The 22,933-nt window shown below is 31.5% G+C and overlaps 1 pseudogene; it reads right to left on the bottom strand.

Annotated features, from left to right (window-relative positions):
- Window positions 1–560: 560 nt before the first annotated feature.
- Window positions 561–12,080, bottom strand: LOC128184379 (uncharacterized; annotated as a pseudogene).
- Window positions 12,081–22,933: the final 10,853 nt, after the last annotated feature.

The raw sequence follows: 22,933 nt of genomic DNA on the forward strand, positions 1-22,933 counted from the left end.
CCACCCTAGATCCTGAACCACTGACCCAGGGGTCATGAATTTCACAATATGGACATCATAATCATGCATTTAGTTTTAACAAATATATATGGGGTAGAGAAGAAGATTTTCTAAGATTAAATACATATATACTATATGGCCATACTGGCCCCATTCTAGAGCCTGAACCCCTGACCCAGGGGCCATGAATTTCACAATTTATGTAGAGGGCTTCATGGACATTATAACTATGCAACCAGTTTTTTCCTAACATGTGTGGGAATAGAGAAGAATATGTTTTAAAATTTGGCTCTTTTTGCAAATTTGGCCCCACATGTGGCGCCCCGGGGGTAGTAGAGCCATGAATTTTACAATTTAGATTCCTCTCACCATAGAGATGCCTCACATCAAAAATGGTAATAATCAGCCCTGTAGTTTTTAAGAAGAAGTTAAAAATGTAAAATTGTTAAGGCACGATGCACGATAACGGACGAAAACGGATTGCAATAAACTCAGGTGACCTAAAAATTGCTAATTCATCAAATTGTGGATAGATAGACCAAGCAACAAAGATATATCACCTGAGCTGCTTTTAGTCTTCTTGGCTGCAACTGGGCTTGCAAGAACTTTAGTTCCATTATCATCTTTGATCTCAAAGAAGCACTCTGTAATAACAATATCATGAATATCTTACTTTGCAAATACTAAGGACAGGCATGCATAAAACGTAATGAAAAGAGAAAACATTATGAATGGGTTTTAATTATTAAACGATGCAAATCAATGTACCATTGTCATCTTAAAGAAAGAAAGAAAATTATTGAGAAAAGTTTTTATCATTTCAATAATATGACTTCTATTACCCCCCCCCCCCACCACCACCACCACCACTATCACACACAGATTCACACAAATAAAAAAAAAGACTGATCACCTTGTGGTGTAACATCCGATGCATTTGCATTTCCACTCTCGCAGGGTTTGGACATCAAATCTTCTTCAGTCACATGTGATTCAGGTGCTGTACTTGGACCTTTAGGATTGTGCACATGTAACTCCGACACTCACCCTTTTAGATAAAATTTCAAAAATGTACACAAATACAAAAATTATTTAATGAAGAAAAAAGAAATAGAAATACATACACAGTGATTTACCACACTAAAACACTGCCCATATGCAAATGTGGGGGTATTTTACCCAGTTTTAAGCTTAAGTGTAAATTTTCCCTTACATGTAAATAATCCCTTTTACAGTATTGAAAGTGGTACTCAGCAAATGTTATTAAACACTTTACATTTTCATTACTATCTGAACATTTCTTGAAAGTCAAATGGAATTGTGCACTACAGCCTCTGTCACAAGTCACAAGGAAATAACTCCATCTATACATTGTCATTCAAAAGCCAGAAGCCTAACACCTAGCTGCAATAATGTAGCCCTCTCCTGTTTTTTTTTTGTTTTTTTTGGGGGGGGAGGGGGGGGGAGTAAACATCAGTTATAAAAAATCGGAGAGGGCTACATTGTTGCAGCTACATATGTATGACTATCCTATTATCAAACAAGAAAAACATTCACAAAATAGATTGAAACAAACCTATCAAGTTGACTTCTTTCATCACAGGAACTGAGAGAGGGAAAACAATGGTATGGAACTGCAAAAGATCAAAGAATCGTTATTGCATAAATAAAGTTTAAAACAAGAAATCTTTTAAAGAAACAGCTGCCCCTTTTGTGGCTTTATCAATCTTAAAATGATTACTTTCTTTCACAAGTCAAAATTAATTATTCTTACTAGACTTTGACCCGTGCGTGCACGGGTTGACATTGCATATGATATCGGACATTCACTACATCGACGCACCGTATTGTTTACAATTACAGAACCAAGCTTTGAGCCTACAATAATGCTATTAATTTCACTACACTCTGCTTAGTTATTATAATCTGACAGGAATGCCTCCCATATACCCGTAATGTAGCAGAAAATTGCAGAATCGCTCCGAATCGATTTTTGAGAAAAATAATGAAGTTGTATTGAAAATAACAGTCAAATTATTCATAACAAACCATTCTGAGGCTGTAAATACTTTTCATCTAAATATTTAATTCATATTATTGAAGGAATCAACACTTTTTTGCTCGCTTCAAAATTACACACCATGTTGATATTCGGATCTCTTGGGATTTTACTCTAACACAGTGTATTTATATTTAGGAATATTATTACATATAGGAGAATTTATTACATCCATTACATTCCACTCATATCATGGAAATCAAATGCATTATTACAGCATTAGGGAGACCAGACAAACATGTTAATTGTTATACATAATAACGTTGCAACTTTGATTCTAATTCATTTACTTTCTCACTGTTTTCTCTGAGGTTCAAGATGTCCTGTTTTTCCATTGCGTTGCGGCTAGCTCTCAATAAATCTGTGTTGGACTCTGTATAAAAGTACTAATATATTGTATTGTAAATACAAGCTTCAACATTTACTTTTTAAATCATTGCAAATTTTATTCCTTATGACTAATTAAAATAAATATTACAAATATATTACCGGTACATCCATTACATTCCACTCATATCATGGAAATCAAATACATTATCCCAGCATTAAGGAGACCAAGCCCCAGGATCACATAATAACATTGCAACATTTAGTTTAATTCATTTACCTTGTTCAAAATACTCAGTGTTTTCTCTGTGGGTCAAGATGTCCCGTTTTCCCATTGTGTTGCGGCTAGATCTCAATGAATTTGGGGTGGACTCTGTAAAAAGTACCAATATATTGTATTGCAATTTCAAGTCTCTAAGTTTACTTCTCTATATCATTGCTAAGTTTATTCCTAATGATTAATAAAAATAAATATAACAAATATATTACATCCATTACATTCCACTAATATCATGGAAATCTAATGCATTATCACAGCATTAGGGAGACCAGACAAACAATTTTATTATACTTTCATGTTAAATGTTAAATACTGAAATCTGATTGGTTTAGACGCAGTTGGTAATCCGTTCTATTACCCTCAGCGTTAGCAACACACTTGGCAATTGGTAACACAACGAACTGTTACATGCGCTTAAATTATGAGCGTACGGTTTGTCGTAGAATTTACTTCATTTCTAAATAAAAGCAGTAAAATTTTCTTTAGAAATAAGACATTCAGTAAAATAAAATTAATAGTGCCTGTTTGGGAGGGTATCTATTGAAATTGACACCCCTCGAAAACCATTGTCAACCTCCGCTCACTGCTTTACCTTAGGGTCAAGCTGTCCTGTTTTTCCATTGTGTTGCAGCTAGATCTCAATGAAACTGGGGTGGGCTCTGTAAAAAAGTACCAATATATTGTATCATAAATACATGCTTCTAAGTTTACTTCTTTATCTCTTTGCAAAACTTATTCCTAATGACTTATACATGTACTTATAAGTATAACAAATATATTACATCCATTACATTCCACTCATATCATGGAAATCAAATGCATTATCACAGCATTAGGGAGACCAAGCCCCAAGATCACGAGCAATCTTAGACTTGAGTAGTAAATTGTACACTGCCAGTGGCGTAGCTACCATGTATGCTTATATGCCTGAGCATGCACATCATTTGGGGGAAAAATCAGTAAAAAAATAAATAAAGAAAAAAAAAATATAAAAAAAGAATTCAAGTATTAAGGTCCATACTTAGTTATTCCATCAGCCCGTTTCCGTCACTCGGTCCTACTTTATCCGAAATCAATGCTAAACAAAGACGTATTAAGGGTGTTGTTTACTCAGGGTTTGAGTTCTCGAATTCGGATTGTTATAAAGTTCAATGTCATGAGTAAAATTTGTTCTAAACACAAAAAGTATCTGTGAAATGAATTATTATTGACATAACATTCGATAATTCTACTATATTATGGAATTATGCCAAAACAAAAATAGACTTTTAGCCAAACAGAGGAAATTCGGACTAAATTTTGCAGATTTTGTTTTCTGCTAAAACATTTTTGGAAGTACTCTAATATTAAAAGTTAAGATTTTATATTTTAGTCTATATAAATTTGCATATTTTCTGGTAGTTTTACCTCATTTATTCATTATGATAACCGTATGGCATGAATTTAAAAAATATTGAAATATGCTTAAAAACGTGAAAATACACCATATCTCAAAATTTTGATCATTGACCTCATATAAACTATATGCCAACAGAATAAGACCAATAAAAGTAGTTTAATACTATAAATGTTTTTATATTATCATCATTCAATTTTTTGTTAAATTGGATCAAAAATGGGTAGGAATTTGAAAAGTGATAGAGGAAATTCGGACTGGAATATTTATAAAAATTGTGAAGGAAAACTTACTGCTTTGTATGTATTTAGTGTCACTGCCATTCATAAATTGTATTTCATTTTCAAAAGTGTTGAGCAATTTGTATTATTTTCACAATTAAGAAAATCTCAATCATAGTGTAAAATTTTAAGTGATTTTCCTTTAATTTTCCAAAAATATACAATGGCCATTAACTCAAAAAGTAGGTCATTGACCTACTTTTTTGAAAATGAAAAATAACACTACAATAAAAGGTCTATAACACACAATAGTTGGTTTTTCATTATCATCAGTGGAATTTTTTTTCATTCTGAGTAAACGTCATCCTTAAGCACCAAATATAGCCACACAATATGGTCTTAAAGTACCATATTAAAGAAACAGTACACAATGCATGTACCTAAAAAGGCAACTATTTATTTTGCAGTTGAACTTAGTTTTACACATTTTAAATTTCCCCGATAGAATATCACAGCTTTATTGAGATATTCATTACCATAAACTATGTGAAAATGAACTTAAGAATAAAAGCTTTGAGTGGGTCAAAGGCAAATGTCAAAAAAAAATTCTTCTTTTAACTTTTAATAAGTTTTGTGATTTTATTTTATGCCTAAACTATATCCAAAACAATTTTAACTGCCTAAAAATAGGCTTAAATAGTAAGCATTCCTTTCAATTTCTGCTTTAATTTTTGGTGTTAAAAATCGTCAGAATCCATGAGCTTCCAGGGGCTTTCGCCCCCTGGGCTTTTTCCTGGACCCACTGGGGGCCTCATGGTGGCCCCCACACCCCCTGCCATTTTAAGCATGCACTTCGTTTCAGGTCTAGCTACCCAACTGACTGTATTAATGTTTCTTGCTTAAAAACATAATAACATTGCAACATTGAATTTAATTCATTTACCTGCTTCAAAATGCTCACTGTTTTCTCTGAGGGTCAAGATGCCCTGTTTTTCCATTGTGTTGCGGCTAGCTCTCAATGAATTTGGGGTGGACTCTGTAAAAATACCAATATATTGTATTGTAAATACAAGCTTCTACGTTTACTTTTTTAAATCATTGCAAATTTTATTCCTCATGATTAAACAAAATAAATATAACTGTTACAAATATATTACATCCAGTACATTCCACTCATATCATGTAAATCTAATGCATTATCACAGCATTAGGGAGACCAGATCAACATGTAGATTGTTATACACAACTACATTTCAAAGTATATCTAGTTAATATAAATGGATTTACTTAGTCTGAATTAAAATGACTGGGCTCTCAGCCTCTATTTCTTTCAGGTATTTTTTGCAAAGTGAAAATAGACTGCAGATGCAAAATTATTCTTTAAATAATAACATTACCCAAAACCTTCTTATTTTCATCTGATTCAGAATCAGAACTTGGCGAGTAGTTTGATACACTAAATGGGTCAGAATCCACATCAGAGGGAACTGAAAGAAATTAAAACAATATAGAAAATTTTCTTTCATAAACATTCATCAATTATTAGTTTACCACATTTGGTAATTGATGTTTCTTTTTTATAAATCTGACAACAGACCACTGACTAAATCAAACTGTTCAGCCATGGTACAAAAACAAGACTGTACCAATATTCAGTGAAAAATGAATTCCAATTCAGATTGATGCTTAAATTAACTAACCTACCAAATCTGATAATTCTATGTAAATGTATATTTTTCAAGAAGTACATTCTGTAAACAATTTGCAAAATATACATATTTACTACAGAAACAGATTTTGTAATTTATCTAACAAAAAACAATTTTGTTCTGCAAAGGAGACCCTCCACATTAGTGACAGATTCACAATGCACACTGACTTATATTAATAGCTTTTTGTTGGCATGGATGTTAGCGCGAGTGGGTCATGATGTGGGAAGAAGTTGGGGTGACTGGAGAAAACCCACTGTCCAAGCAGGCGACCAATGTACCCTATCATATACAACAACTGTCGATCATGGGGATTAAACTTGGGTCGCAGTGGTGATAAGCAGGTGCATTGTCCACTGCACAACTGGACACCTCTTTCAAGCTTTTAATTTAATAGTGCTTGATAATGAAAACAAAATAAATCTATTCAGGTCAGCACAAGAACCGTATATAATGTTAAAATTGAAAGAAAATCAAACAACTATAAACAAAATAAAGTGAAATAAAACCTAACAAAACCATTACATGTACCAAAATCAAAAGGATCACAGCCTTTTCTGAAATCAATCAAAACTAGTACCGGTAAAAACATGTACATGAACAGGGGCTAGTGTTGTCACGATGATTGAATTTCAATCAATGATCAGTTGAAAAGGTTGTCGATTTATCATAATCGATTTTAGATTTTATAATCAATTATACTCAGTCTGGGTTTATTACATTAATATTATACCTATCATTTTGTTTTCTAATCTGTATTGAATGAAATGAAAACTGTTGTGAGCTGGGGGTTTTCTTCAATCTCAAAAGATATGTAACATTCTACCTAATAAAATACAGCAAAAGTCTTATAAGCTTTTAAAAGGAAGAGAAAATAGCACTTATATATTTTAGATTATACATAGCATAAAATTTAGTGCCCCATATTATTGAATTTAATATAATTTGTTACCGATTCGATTATTGACCGATCATCAGATGGCAAGAGACAACCAATTCTGCTGATTAATTGATCACGATTTTTAACCTATTTAACAACACTAACAGAAGTTTTAGGCTTGTTTTTCAATAAAAACATATAAATTATCTATTCTGATACTTTTTAAATTTTTGAGAAAAACCTATTTTTTAGATTAGTTTAAAACAAATCAATGTACGAAAAAATGCAAAAACAAAACCAAAGCCAGATAACAAGATTGTAAATCACTAAACTCTCTCTTAATAATTATTTTTTGTGTATAACTAATCCAACCATTTTCCTACCTTGCTGCGCCACCGCAAGCTTTTCCCATCACAACCATAGTCATATACATGAAGTATCTCTTCCCCAACCACAATGTCTCTCTTAGCAAACAATCATAGGTATTCCCTTCCATTAAACACTCTGAGTTTATGGTGGAGTTTGCATCGTCCTTGCCATCATTTACAAACTGGCAGATACATGTATGGTTGTTCACTCCTGACAGCATCAATACTACAGTGTACATAAAAAGAAATCAAACCTTAAATAAGAAGCATATACCGGTAATTACTGGTATTTTTGCTTGACTTAATTAGAATTGTTTATAGTTATTTCTAGAAACATTACTGCCATACATAAATGTTAAAATATTACATTTAGCTGCAGGTCTGTATCTCCTGGTCTGAAAAAAAAATTTGGATAAACGTTGCTTCAATTTTTTTTTTTTACATCAGGAGCTACATACCTCCAGCTTCATGTAAATATGTATAAATCGTATTACCAAAGTTCTTTTCCATTATATTTATAGATAAATATTTTGTTTTCTGTGCTTGTCTTCAATCTCTCCTCCCCATCCTGTCCTTTTAATGTTTCTCCTGCAGGAGAAAATCTCCACTGACATGACTGGTTTTGCTAATAACTCCAAAACCTACATTAAAACCACAAGCACCTGTGTGAAAGCATTGTTTATATGCAAAGAAAACTTTTGGATTCATAAACATCTACATTAAGCCCCATTCACAATTGGCGTACGAGCACTTTACAACTCTTTGCGATCGGAATGTTTTAGATTCGCACGAGCTCTCTCATATATTGCATGAGGTCTCGCATTTGTTGCATGCGTTTTAGTGCTTGCATCAAGTCTCCTTAAAAATTGTGGACATGCACACTATTCAGACGCGACTGAATGCGATCCAAAACATCGCAGTGCAATGCACGAACAATATTTAGTACGAACATTTTACAACATTTTGTATACTCGCAAGAGTGCAGGTGCATGATTTTTAAAGGTCATAAGATGAATCGCTGCTGTAGAGAGAGAGAGAGAGAGAGAGAGAGAGAGTTGAATGTGATAATAGTCTACCATATATCATATGTGCATGTTCTAGTGAGAACATACATTAAATTGGTAAACAACAAAATATTTACAACCATCGACCATTTCTAATGCTATCATGTATGAAACATGTCATGTTATTCTAATAAATCAACAATTACAGGGGGAAGGGCGCCCCGGGTGCGCATAAACATTAAAATTAATACAAGTATCAAAAAGTAGTTTTAAAAGTGTTGCTACATTGGTAATGCTTCTGGATTGAATGTTCTTGAGAGCACATTGTGCACAACGCTGTGTAATCAAGACATACATGTTTTGCCTGGTCAACAGATCACACTCAGCCCAACGGGAATCTGCAGACACATTGTTTACATTATTATTAATCATCAAAAGCCAAAAATTTTACAAACCTGATAATATCCGAAAAGCCAAACGAGAGTGATACTATGATGTCACATTTGTAAATGTGGGGTGAGCATCCCGGTTGTAAACATGGAGGCCTGACTATCTTAGGTGGCAGGGGACAGTTTTTTTGATACAATTCATTGTAGCCAAGGGATGCATGTCTTCGGAACTCTGTAACTAGAATTTCCTCAGTTCCCATTCAGCACAAATACCTTTAATTCACTCTTTATAAGGCCAGTCACCAATTTCTGAAGAAAATTACTAGTCAAAACCTGTAAAATTCTCTACATACTGGTTTTTATGAGATTTTGACCCTTTCATATTTTGCTAATTTTTCATGATTTTTCAGCTTTTTAGACCTCCCCCAGCTAATTCCCTGCAGAGGGTTGACCTTCCGTACCGCGTGCATGTTGCACTATCACATGTCAGAAACTTACCAGTGTATAGTTTACAATGTCCCATCCACCTACTTTTCGTGTTATTTTACCTCCCGTCTGTACCTTGCAATTTCACTGTGTAAAGTCAGCACAACAGTCATAGCCGCAGGTTTCGCATTTTACTTCTGATTCTCATGTACCTAACATAAGGGGCCTACATATTGCATATCAATTTCAACAAGAGACACCCCTCTAACTAATGATAATCATTAAAAATCATTTCATGAATTTTAGCAACACTCATAAGCCTTCAAGTACAGCAACTCTCAATTTTACAAAAATATTGACGGGTACTTTATTCGAAACTGTCCCTTGCTACCTTTAACATACACTAACATTCTCTGAAAAGTCATCTTGTCTTAAAATTAAAAGGCTTATGCTATTCTGAGAAAAAGTACACCACATTTTGACAATTCCATTGAGGTTTAAGAAAAATATGGCCATTTAAGTGAACCCACCATTTCCACTTTCCTCTATTTAACACAGATTCATAGGGTTCTCCATAAATAAAGCATCTTTACCTAATCTTTTAGAGGTCAACTGTTGTTCAACCTCCTTAAATAAGAAACCTTATTCAAAACTACATACATTGGCTTGATATTATTATGATAAAAGCATCACATCACTTAGAAATCCCTCTACATGTATACCCTCCCCCTATCTTTTGATTTTCACAAGAAGGATTAGTTTGAACACTTTAACCTAATATTATGAAACTTTTGGCAGTTTCCTTGAGTCATTTCTTACACATATTTAAAAACAACCAACACTGATATCTAAAATTGATCTTTTTTTGGTAAATGGATGATTTGTAGCATTTTTATTCAGAAAAAATCATGTCGCCCAACATGTGATTTCTTGTTTTCATGAAAAACTAAGCCTAAAATCATATTTAGTGGATATCTTCCATATTCTGGTTTCTAGTCTCCTTTTAACTTTGCTAAATTAGTAAGACCTACAAGTGTGATGTGTGTGTTTAATTAAAATGAAATTCAAATACACCCGGGTACCTGGGGACGGATGAGAATTCCATGAAAAATGTTCAAATTTTACATGTTTTTCTACATTTTTGATGAATATATACAATAAAAGGGTAAAAAATATGTTGTTTTTTATTCATTTCAAGAGTAATTATCATAGCAGATGTTATTTCAAGGTCAAATGTACATTTACATATCCTACATGTAATGGTAATGGAGTCCATTGGAAAGAGGGGGTGGCTTTTTCAATTCTGTAAATACATCTAAAATACCATTTTTTGATAGGAAGGAGCAAAAACTTGAGTTTTTTGACATATTGTATACTTTGATAACTGCATTTGTCTACATGTAAAGTTCACTTGATATAAAAATATGCTGTTTAAAAAAAATTGGGTGATATAAGTCAGGTGGCTTAATGTTATTTCATAAAATCAGACAGCAAAATGGCTGCAAATTCATAAATTTAATGATTTAATTGATAAAAACTGTTTTAAAATATTTATTCTTATCTCAGTAATTAACTTAAGCCTATTAATTTTCATCTGTATAGGAAATACCTACTCTCTTAGCCAATTTACTCTAGTGGTGGTCATTCTACACATTTAAGAGGGAGTTACTCCCCTTGAATATTTTAGCTAATAAATCATGTAATGACATCTATAGCCAAGGAAATCATCCATTTTCACAAAATGTATTACTTATGGTACAAAATCCACTCAAAATTACAGTTAAAGGAGAAATATGAAAATACCATGTAGTCTTGAAGGTGGCAGGGGACAGTTTTTTTGATACAATTCATTGTAGCCAAGGGATGCATGTCTTCGGAACTCTGTAACTAGAATTTCCTCAGTTCCCATTCAGCACAAATACCTTTAATTCACTCTTTATAAGGCCAGTCACCAATTTCTGAAGAAAATTACTAGTCAAAACCTGTAAAATTCTCTACATACTGGTTTTTATGAGATTTTGACCCTTTCATATTTTGCTAATTTTTCATGATTTTTCAGCTTTTTAGACCTCCCCCAGCTAATTCCCTGCAGAGGGTTGACCTTCCGTACCGCGTGCATGTTGCACTATCACATGTCAGAAACTTACCAGTGTATAGTTTACAATGTCCCATCCACCTACTTTTCGTGTTATTTTACCTCCCGTCTGTAACTTGCAATTTCACTGTGTAAAGTCAGCACAACAGTCATAGCCGCAGGTTTCGCATTTTACTTCTGATTCTCATGTACCTAACATAAGGGGCCTACATATTGCATATCAATTTCAACAAGAGACACCCCTCTAACTAATGATAATCATTAAAAATCATTTCATGAATTTTAGCAACACTCATAAGCCTTCAAGTACAGCAACTCTCAATTTTACAAAAATATTGACGGGTACTTTATTCGAAACTGTCCCTTGCTACCTTACCTATAATAAGTCAATTCGTACATAGAATAGTCGGCTATCTTTCCACTATACAAGTGAAAAAGAGCAACTGATCTTAATTTGCTTTTAATTCATTTAGGTAACAAGGGGTACATGTACATATATCTACATTACGTACATAATTAATTTAAAACAATATTACTGGTACATATAACTGTAATATAGAAAATTCTTCATGTCGATCTATTTACATAAAGCGACATTCTTCGGTTAACTTTTCTGTCCATTTTCAATAAACTAGCTATATAATTACAGGGATTTTTCAGCCTTTTTTTATTTTGAAAATGCCAATTTTTTTGGAATTGGGAAAATTGTATCGACAATTTCATGCAGTTGGGAGAAATCATATGTTGCATACATCATGATTTCTGAATTTATTATCATAATGGAAAATCAAAGAGCTAGACTTTAATTGAATAGAATCTAATTAACTTCACAATATAGATATATGTATAATATTCCTATATTTAGTTATTAGAACAAGTCTTTTTCCCTGAAATAAACACCTTCAACACTGGTCGTAAAAGTATTACATTATTAAGAATTTATCAACATCCCCTTTTAAATTGAGAATGTATTTTTCTGTTTGAAATATTTCATAACATTTACCTTTTACTTTTATATCAGTCTAGTGTGTGTAAAAAAAAAAACATGTACCATTTACAGTACTGTACTGTATACCACAAAATAACGATGTTTTAGAAAAACAGAGGAAAATCGGATTAAAAGTTGGCGATGTTTACAGCGTGTTTGGAAACTTTTATGACTGCAGTTTTGCTAAATGGGTTTAATCATTTGTTAAAACTGAACATTTATGGACATTCTGGTTATTTTACGAAGTATTTTTTGATAAGAAATAAACATAAGAACTATTTACCAGTTGGGGAAAAATACTGCTATACTAATTGGGATCATAATTTGGACAGCTGCTGAAGTGAACTTATTTCCAATTGGGAATGGGGACGACTTTTGCTCTGGAGAAGGTACTGATAAATCCTTGAATTACATATTACATCAAAAGTACAGTGGAAATGAAAATCATGCTTTTATTGTTAACTTCGTTTCGAATGTCCTCGAAGATTAATCAACATTTGGTGTAAAATAGTCAAGTTGCACACATTATCGCCCTATTTTATTTGAATATTTAAAAAAAAAACTTCATAAAAACATTACTTTGTTCAATTGTAGTAGGATTATCAAAAGTACTTACCATAAAATGGCTTTGATTCCTAAAAGGCAACACGCTGGCGTTAAAAGGTCCATTGTTTTAACCCGAGACGTTCCGAGAGTACTCGGAACAAATGGCGGAGAGCACTTGCCAAATGTTCAAACATGGTCAAGAAATTAACGACTTTTTTTCTAGTTAGGCTTTATACATAAAAAGTGAAAAAGTATTTTGAAAACAAGTTCATTTAGAATAATTAAAGGCTAAACAAATTATATATGTTAGATTTTTTGCAATATTGCAAGTTTTCGTTGGTCTCCTAAATGCAGAAAAATAGTCATTGCTAATTATACGATGGAGGCAGATTGAATTCCTTTTTACGAAAAAATATAGACAAAAGGCAACTATTGGATGTCAAATAATAGACACATTGATGCATTTTAGGCAAAGACACACCGTTCATTCATTTAAAGATAAGCCAATTACATTTTAGACAAGGTCAAAATAATACGGAGACCAAAATATGTCTCCCTAATCTACTGGTCTCCCTAATAAAGATAAAATAATACAATCGGTCTACCAAATGCATAAGTCAGGTATATATATATATATATATATATATATATATATATATATATATATATATATATATATATATATATATATATATATATATATAAAGTGTTTTTCTATGTGGTAGATTATTTTGACTGTTCTTTACATGTTAACATAAATTGATTATATTCGATACTTAACTCTCTCTGTCTCTCCTGAGAGATCTAGAGCAATATTTCAACAACATGTTATTTTCTGACTTTTTTTTAGGAAGGTCGCCCTCTTAATAATCTTAATATCGTTTACTATTCACATAATATATGAACATTAATAACTCTGTCCCGAGTTTTTGTTTCCACCACTTTTTGCTTGATATTTCGATAATGTGCTCAAACTACGTTCATCCACTAATATGAAAAATGTCCAAATTATCTGTTTTGAAACGCCCCCTCTACCGCTTCAGGATTCAATACACTTCCAACAATAGAAAGTCTACGGGAATTTTGCATTGCATCAACCATAAATAAGCCCGATTGATAACGTTGAAAAATTGCGCGAGGTATCCCGAATACTTCCGAATTGAGAAAAGATGTAAACATTTCCCATTATAAATCTCTGTAAGTTTGTTTTCGTTCCTGTGAAGTTTTAAGAGTGAAAAATGATAATTGTTCTATGAAGATATCTTGGATATATTCCCTTTTATCGATTTCAACTGTATTTCTTTCACAGGTATATGTATTTTTATTAAAAATCATTAAAAAGTGATGAAAGCAATAACTAGGTACAGACTTAAATATAACCGTTTGAATGGGATTGCCAGTTTCGTAGGAATGTAAAATTACCGAGATAGAAATTAGTGACCACAACCAATTGCGAAAATGGATTAAAAAAGAATTCCATGTACACAAGTGTTATGATGAACACCATTTTATATCAAATCGAACAGCGGAAAAACGTTCCTCTCTTCAGTGTGTTTGTCAATGAGTAGCCTAGGAGATGTTATCCGGTTGCAGATTAAATTTTAAACTGTGTAGCTTGGAGGCTCTTGAAAAATTCTCTGTCAGAGGTGATAGAAAAAACCATAGTCTGATTGGCTGAAAAACTTGTTTGAAAGTAAGATTATATAAAGAAAGGTACCTGCATTTGCACGCAAAGTACTCAGTCGTTTTAAAGACCAGAGTCCTACACTCCTAAATCCTACACTCTCGAAATATTTTTAAATTACAACAACAGATTATCTTTTGTAAAGATGAATTTTGACTTATAGAATAACCCTTAAACTAGGCTCAAAATTCTTTTACGGAATGAGAGATTTACTGTCATTCTAAAATAAAAAATCTACAAAATTATATGATAGTGTATTCTTTTAATGTTTAAATATTTGTTTGGTAAAATATTCAAAATTATACATAACCGTATATATCCAAAATAATTAATCTAATTATTTTTATTATCGTCGTTCTTTGTGTGAGAGTAAATTTGGCAATAAAGAGCACCCACTGAACGTGCTGAGATTTGCAGGAAAAAATTCCATGGTTCTCTTGTACAGAACTATGAAAATGCGACCTGAACTGTGTGCAGTAATTGTCGGTTAACTTTTGATCGGTTGAACTTAAAGTAAGTGTAAATAAATGTTCAAATTTTTAGAATGGAAAGAAGAATTAAATTCCTCCTGTCCTTTACAAAAATTGAGTTTCATTAATATCCAAATTTGTACATGGCAATTTTATAATACGAAGAAAATCAAATTCAATGCAATCACGAACACCTTGATTTTTTTCCAAGGCACTACGCCCACAGTATCCAATTTTCAAGGATAAATTGGTGACTGTAAACGTATTACATTTGACTGTGTATTCTTAATAACGTTTATGGTAGAAAACCATTTCGGCATTAATCAAGTACATCTCTAAATGCAATTCATATACCAGTACCTGCATAAGAATAGATATATATTTAAAAATACGTTATTTAGACACTTACTTGTCGAAAATTATTTTTTGTCCAATATCGTACACTTTAGATATAATACTCAGTACTCCTCAATTGATATTTATCCATAAAAAATAATTAAAATCGTTCTTCAAGACAATTTATACGAAGTTTTACCCGTAATTTAAAAAAAGCATTTCTTTAAAAGAGCTTTTACTTTTTATGTAGTGTTATTTTACCTTGTTTTGTTTGTTTGTTCGGTGTTTTTTTTTAATTTTTTTTTTTTTGGGGGGGGGGGGGCTGTTGATGTTTTAGAATATGGAAAAATTATCACCCGCCTTAACAGAAATATGCCTAATAAATTTTGGATAGTCAATAAAAAATATAATTTTGGAAGCCGAAACCCATTATCACATCATAGAGTACGCGTGTACAGATCACTGAACTTTAAGTCAAGTAAGGGTTGTTTATCCGATTTGCTAAAGTTTCTTCTTCATTCCGAAAAGATTTTTTTAATGTAATTAATTCCATGTAACTATATCGATTTATCATGCAAGTATATGTAACTATTGTCATTCATTGCGAAGGTGTTTTAATGTTGGGTAGTATACATGTACATGTACATTGTACTTACTGTACATGCATGTATGTACGTGTAAATGGTTAGCTAAACTAAACACCACGTTCATGCTAGCGTTATTGTTTCTTATTTTAAATTTACTTCAACTCATTGCTGTTGTAGCTTGCGTCAACGTCAATCATGTTATTATTTTCATGGGTATAACTTTTTTGATCGAGTTTCTCAGTATTAAAAATTGAAAAAAAAAACTATTAGCGCGCAATGACAATATTTATTTGCGTCATTTTACAAGTGCTTTGATTTTCGATGGGGTGTAACGAACTATAGTTTGCTCATCAAAACAAGGTGTCAAATAATGATAGCCATTTTATCTGAATCGCTACGAAAAACTCATTATTTATTCGCACGCTTTTATATTTCTATGACATCAAACCACACGCACTTGTTTCTGAGAATAAAATTTACCCTATAGTATATTATTATACAATAGGGTAAAATTTTTCTCAGAAACAAGTGCCTGTGTATCAAACATTTAAACTTTTCTTTCTTATTCTTATGCATAATCTAAATTTCTTTCATAACTTAAGAAGTGCTTGCATAATCAACTTGACGTCATTTATCGTACCTCGTTTTTTTTTAGCTAACTAAAACATTAATCAAAGTCCAATATTGTTCGCTATTGAGAAATGATGATAAACATTACAAATTAAGGTTAGAATGAAATAAATACAAATTTCTTCCGGTGAACATGATATTGTAACATCATGTTCGCACTATACCCTCGCTCCAGAACAAAAATCAACTTCGTGCATTTTACATGTATGTAACATTAAAGAAAAAGAATTACCCGTAGTTATACATTCTTATATATCTGTATTAATTGCCTGCATCTAGTCAACTAACCATCTTTGTATGTAAAATTAAATGTTCGTGGCTTAATCACAACCGGAAATAGATATCTTTTGTTTTCTGTACATAACCTTTGGTTATGCATGCGATCGATTACATGTAGCAGCCGTGATTCATAGACTTTCAAAATCAGAAAGTTCTTTTTACATTTTTTCTTACAAATGTTGACGCTGTTTTAAATAAAATATGCACCCCTAGATTAAGTCGGACAAGTGTCGTTGCGTTTAGTGCATTCATATCAGATAACTATGAGTATATTCCGCCTTCATCAAACTGGAGTCAAATTGCTCACAGTCCAAGCTCTTGTTAAACGGCTTTACATGAACAATTTGATAAATGATCATTAAGTACAAGAAAAATCCTTTGGTAAGAAAAATGATTGAACGATATTTTCTTTTTCAAAGTTAAATTTTCAAAACCCAATAAAAAGGTACATGTATATTAGATAAAACATTTGCGTTTTTCATTTCAAATTTACTTTTATTATTAAATATAATTTTTAAAAAAAATCTATTTAGAATACGATGAGTTAAACAGGTGCGCTAAACGTCAATAAGTCGATTTGACGCGAAACGCCCCGCATTATATTATAACGTCATGAATTTCGTAACGTCATATACCAGTGACGTTACATATTTGGCAATTCAAACATTTACGTTGGCAGCGAAAGGTTATAAGGCCTAAAAAAAATAGTGTGTTTAGGGTTACACTGATGAACAAATTAGGTTAGGTAGGTGGGGATTTTTTTTTATTTTATCTATTTTTTTTTGCCTGAATCCTAAGAATGTTTGTTTGTTTCATATTTAAAAACGTATTTATTATTGGAAATAAGATAAAATTCACAGTCGGATAAAATCAGGCATCTAAAAATGGTAGGATCGGGCCATTTTTGTAGGTTAGGTCGGGCTACCCGAAACACGCAACCTTTTTTTAGGCCTAACGCCATGATTGAACATATTGGGCACATTTACTTTGCGAACATTATTCCTTTAAGTTCTTTACACAATGATTTACGAAGTTTTCGGTTGTCAGTTAGAAAAATGGTAGAGTGATCTTGTTAATGATTGTTACAAATGCAATGTATACTGATGATTGCGTATTTTTAATTAATTCGTTAAAAGATAAATGTCAGTCTCTGATGCTTCGTTGGCTTCAGAGGCATGCCACCGCATCATTTACACAGAGAATATTGCATGAATTTCAAATTCTCTAGAATTTACATTACTCTTAGGATTATTAATAAGCAATTGTGTTATACATGTTGCATTCAATATATATCGTTCGGGGAACTTTTGAGCCCAATAGCAGTCTCCTTGACGTGTATGTTAATGTGAACATTGAATAAACCACCAATTATTTTTATCTTATAAATGTTGTACTTTATAGATGTTTACTTACAAGTTGCTTTCACTGAGGCATATTTCATCGAGAGTTCTGAATCTGAATCTTCTCCATCATCTGTATAGCACAAAAATTGAAAAAAAGTTTATTAATTATTTATAATATAACTATATGATGTTAAGAAATAATTTCTTGATATAAGTTCCGTACCTTTTCCCTATCTCTGAAAACATCACAAACCCTTATCATAATATTGGTCACGAAAAAAACATTTTAATCTTAACTTTGTGAGACCCTCTAATTCCTTAAACTTTTTACACAGTGATTTACGACGCGAGCAATTTTTTTAATATTTTATAAATTTTATATTTCATGAATGTGTACTGATTTGCAATTTGCAATTTGCAACCACTTGGATATAGATATTGGACTGTTCTGCATTTGAATCTACTATACAACCTGTATGATAACATAACATAACATAACTATCAACAAAGAAATGAATTCTAGGTATATATCCCGTACCCTGCCCCTCACTCTGTAAATAACACAAATCATTACTAAATTGGTCACACAAAACTTTAAAATCTTAACTCTGTTATACCTTCTGAATTCCATGCGACAACGTAAATGTACTTTAAAAACAAATCATACTTTTACAATATATTCAAAAACATTTAAATTAGGACTTTGTCAGTGGGAATTAAACTTTATTTCTTTTTAAAGTTCGTTGTGGGTTAATACAACATTTAATCCGGGCTTTATTGAAAGATAAGACTTGAAAGTAGGTTGGTAATTCGTCATTGTACTTTATGTAGTACAACTATTTATAAATGTTTAAACACCCAAATAGGTGTAAAAAAACAACTTATACAATATAAAATTGTCACAAAAAGAGAGAAATCCTTAGAAAAATTTACTTATCAAAGGACTGCGAACGATAGCATTGTCTAGCCGCCTACCTAAAAGTCATTTTTTGATAATTGTCTAATTAATTTTTTTATTTTATAATAATGTAAACATTAATGTATATTTTCATTAAATATAAATGATTTGTTCAAACAAAGAGAAGTAACTATGTAATTTGAGTTAAAAAAGCTCATTTCATATTAGAAACTAACGGAAAACGGATTTTTTTTTTTTTTATAAAATATCCCCCCGTAAAACAAAAATTCTTTTTGAGGGGTTTTAGATATTGTATTTTTATTAGCACATTTATACCACAGGGTGAGTTGTTTCCGGGGAAGGGGGGATATATCTACAGACCAAAATTCATTAAAAAATGCATTTTGCTTTGGAACGTTTCAAAATATAATTTAACAATTATGAATCAAAATGAAAATTTATTTCAATATCCAACGTAAACACGTCATTATTACATTTTATGCACATATCGGCCGCTAAGTAATATTTTCCTCACTCATAGAGATTGATGTCAATGAAAAAAGACCCCGCGTTAGAAAACTTTTGTTAAAAAATTAATAATAATGATTTGATTATAATTTTTAGTAGAAAACTTTGTTTTTGAATATTGGACAGAAATTCCAAAATATTTGGATGTAAAATGTAGGCAGGAAACGGGTGTTAGCGTTCGCAATTCTTCAAAAGGATTTATTGTTCGGAAATAAGTAAATAAATCATTTTTCTCTTATTCATATTATAACGACATGTTTGAACATATTGGGCACATTCACTACGGGCACGGAATTTATTAAACATTTTTATCTTTATACATTTGTTTATGATGCATTTGGTTACGTATCGAAGGTATGGTAGATTGAGTTTGTAAACGATCATTTCAAATTGAATGTACGGTTTGATTTTCCTAAGTATTTTAAAATAATATATGAAAAAAATATGCACCTATCTTATCCTTACCTGGCATTAGAGGGATGCCTCCACATCATTGGCAAAAATATTATGAATTGCATTTGCTACAAATTGTACATTACACTAGGGATCAAGCAGTTATGTAATAGCATTCAATAGATATCGTTCGAGGAACTTTTGAATACATAGTAATCTTCTTAACTTGTATGAGCATTTTATTTTATTTCATAAGCTTTATATTTTATAAATGTATACTTACAAGTATCTTGGAAAGGGTTATTTGACTGTTCTGCATATGAATCTCCTCTTTCATCTGTATAGAACATGGAATAGAATAAATCGGGGAAAAAAGTATATTAAATGTTTTTAACATTATTCATAAATATAAAGAATAGCCTGTAAAACGTACTTTGGAAACAAGAGAAAAAGTGTCAAAGAAGCAGCAAAGTGGATTCTCTTTTTGTGTACAATATCCAAAATCCATTTGTGAACCCTGAATTGATTTACACTACCTATCCAGAGAAATGTGATACTTTTTGTCAAAAAATAATTTCAACTATAATAAACAAGTTCATCAGCTGATATTTTGTTCATATATTATCAAAAATCACAATCCAAATAATATGTACATAGCTGATATATGTACAATAATTACTGATTTCCAAATCAACAACGTCCTAACTCGAACACTGCAGGAGGAGTTATCCAAACAATAGTGGTACTATATATGCAATATTATGCCAAAAAATAACTTGGTTTAACAGCTGGGTTCTTTCCATTGATTTTAAAAAATCACAATTAAAGTAAGATGAACATTCCATTACAATTGATTTGTAAAATTAAAACAACCTCTTAACTTAAAAACTCTAGATGTTTATCCATACAATAAGGGTTCCCTATACGCTGATCTGTGTACAATTTATCTGCTAAACAACAACTTTCTATCGTAAATATTGCAGGGGGAGTTCTCCATACAATAGGCGTAACCTTTTGGCAGCCACCCGCCCGAGAAAAAAAACTTATATGGCGACCGAATTCTTTTGTAAATTCATGTCAGCTTTAACATAATCCTCTCTGACGGGGTGAGATGTTGCTATACTGCAGACCGGAAAACGTAACGGATCGGAAAATAATAGCTGATTTCAAGTTATTAACACCAAAGATGTGAAACGTATTTATTTAATATATTACCAATTTAAGTTTATATTCAAAAAGTATTTTAACTGTGTATGTGATGATCATATACGTATACAACTATATGTTTACATCCACTAAGTGTTTTACCTCTTATTTTCAAGAAAATTGATCCTAATTCATATAAACACTGAGAAGAGTGATTTCAGATGTCTATACGATTCCAATATAAACGGTTTAAAAACGAAATGTTCGCGTATACACATGTTTAACTCTTAAAACTTCTTACATTCAGATCAATTGTTAAGCTAATAATATATTAACTATGATTTAAATCGCTACATGTATACAAAATAATGTTTACACCGTTCATTAAACTTTTAATGCTGGCTTTGTGTGGATTTTTTATCTCATCTTGTACATTCAATTACATTAACAGCAGGACATTCACAGACTTACGCAGGCTGACCAAAGAAATAGTTGTTGTTGTCGTAGTAACCTTCACATAAATAGACGATTTAGCTGTACATCTGTGTAACGTTCTGTTAAATAATAATGATATTTTATAGCATGCTAAGGGTATTCCATTAAATAGTTCAAATTTAGATGTTGAGAAAAATAATGCAGTTCTTTCTTTGGTGTTTAAACATTTACATATTAAAGTCACATAAAGCGGGTTTTTTCTGCAATGCTAGCACCCGTCATACTCGCAAGATACACACGCACATTTCATTTGATTAAACAAATGTTTGTGTGTGTTTCATAATGACTATGAAGGTGACGAACATTGTTGAAAAACTATCACATAAACCGTTAACGCAATTTAATTTTCCGATGAGATATTAATTTTAGAGGATATATCCAAAGTGGTTATATATTTTGTACGTAAGTGTTTTTGACTTTATTTATTTTACACTATTTTTTCACATTGTATGCACATTTCATGGTGTTAGTTAAGCGCTTAAGCAAGCCACATGCAATATCAAAATTGAGGGACATTAACAATCTCCGTTACTTATTAAAGATTGATATCATTTCAATCGGTTTGGTTTTCGTCAGATTTAAACGCTTAATTGTCAAGTTTTTTTTACTTAAAACTGCTTGGACCAAAATTTTGACAACCAATAACAGTATAGAATAATTGTCTTTACAATCTAATTACATGTATCTTAGACAATTCTAGACTTTTACTAATTTACACCAGCATAATCAGTCTCCTTTTACAAATAGTAATATTCAAAGTCACTTCAATATAAATAATTTTGTATGGGACTACAAAACACCAGACAAATTAATGCATCATGGGCATGCTTAAAAGGGGAACCGTTTGGTTTCGTTCTCGATGAATATCGGTCTTATCTGCTTTTATTAATTCAATAAATGTAACTTTTATATAATTGTAATTTAATTTACGAAATCTCGCAAAAGAATTGTAATTTAATCAATTACATCAAAATCTCCTTGTAATTGTAATTTAATTGAAGGTTTAAAACCAGTATTTGTTATTTATTTATTTTCCAGTTTAATTGACCCCATCACAGGGCATCCCTGCTTCTTATCAATTAAATGTTGTGATCCTTTTTTTTTAATTCATAAACCCTAGGCATCGATTTACTTTCAATGGAAAAGTATCTTTTTTATGATTTATAAGTAAAAATATATATATGTTTTTCTCATTGAAAATAGGATTTTTGTGATATTTGTTGAAGTTCAATAAAAAAAACATGTATCACTTTTTCTTTTTCTGGTTTTTTTCCTACAGATAAGAAATACAAAAAAATATCCACATATCTATCCATAATACTTTCATACTTTATGATGTAGGACTTGGACACGGTTTGAGAAAAAAATTAAGAATTTTATTTTTCCAATTTTAATGTATAATATGGTTAATATAAGTATTTTTAATGCTTTGTCAAAATTTGAAAGTCGGATCTAA

The sequence above is a fragment of the Crassostrea angulata genome, chromosome 5 (assembly GCF_025612915.1).
Source record: "Crassostrea angulata isolate pt1a10 chromosome 5, ASM2561291v2, whole genome shotgun sequence".
NCBI lineage: Eukaryota > Metazoa > Mollusca > Bivalvia > Ostreida > Ostreidae > Magallana > Magallana angulata.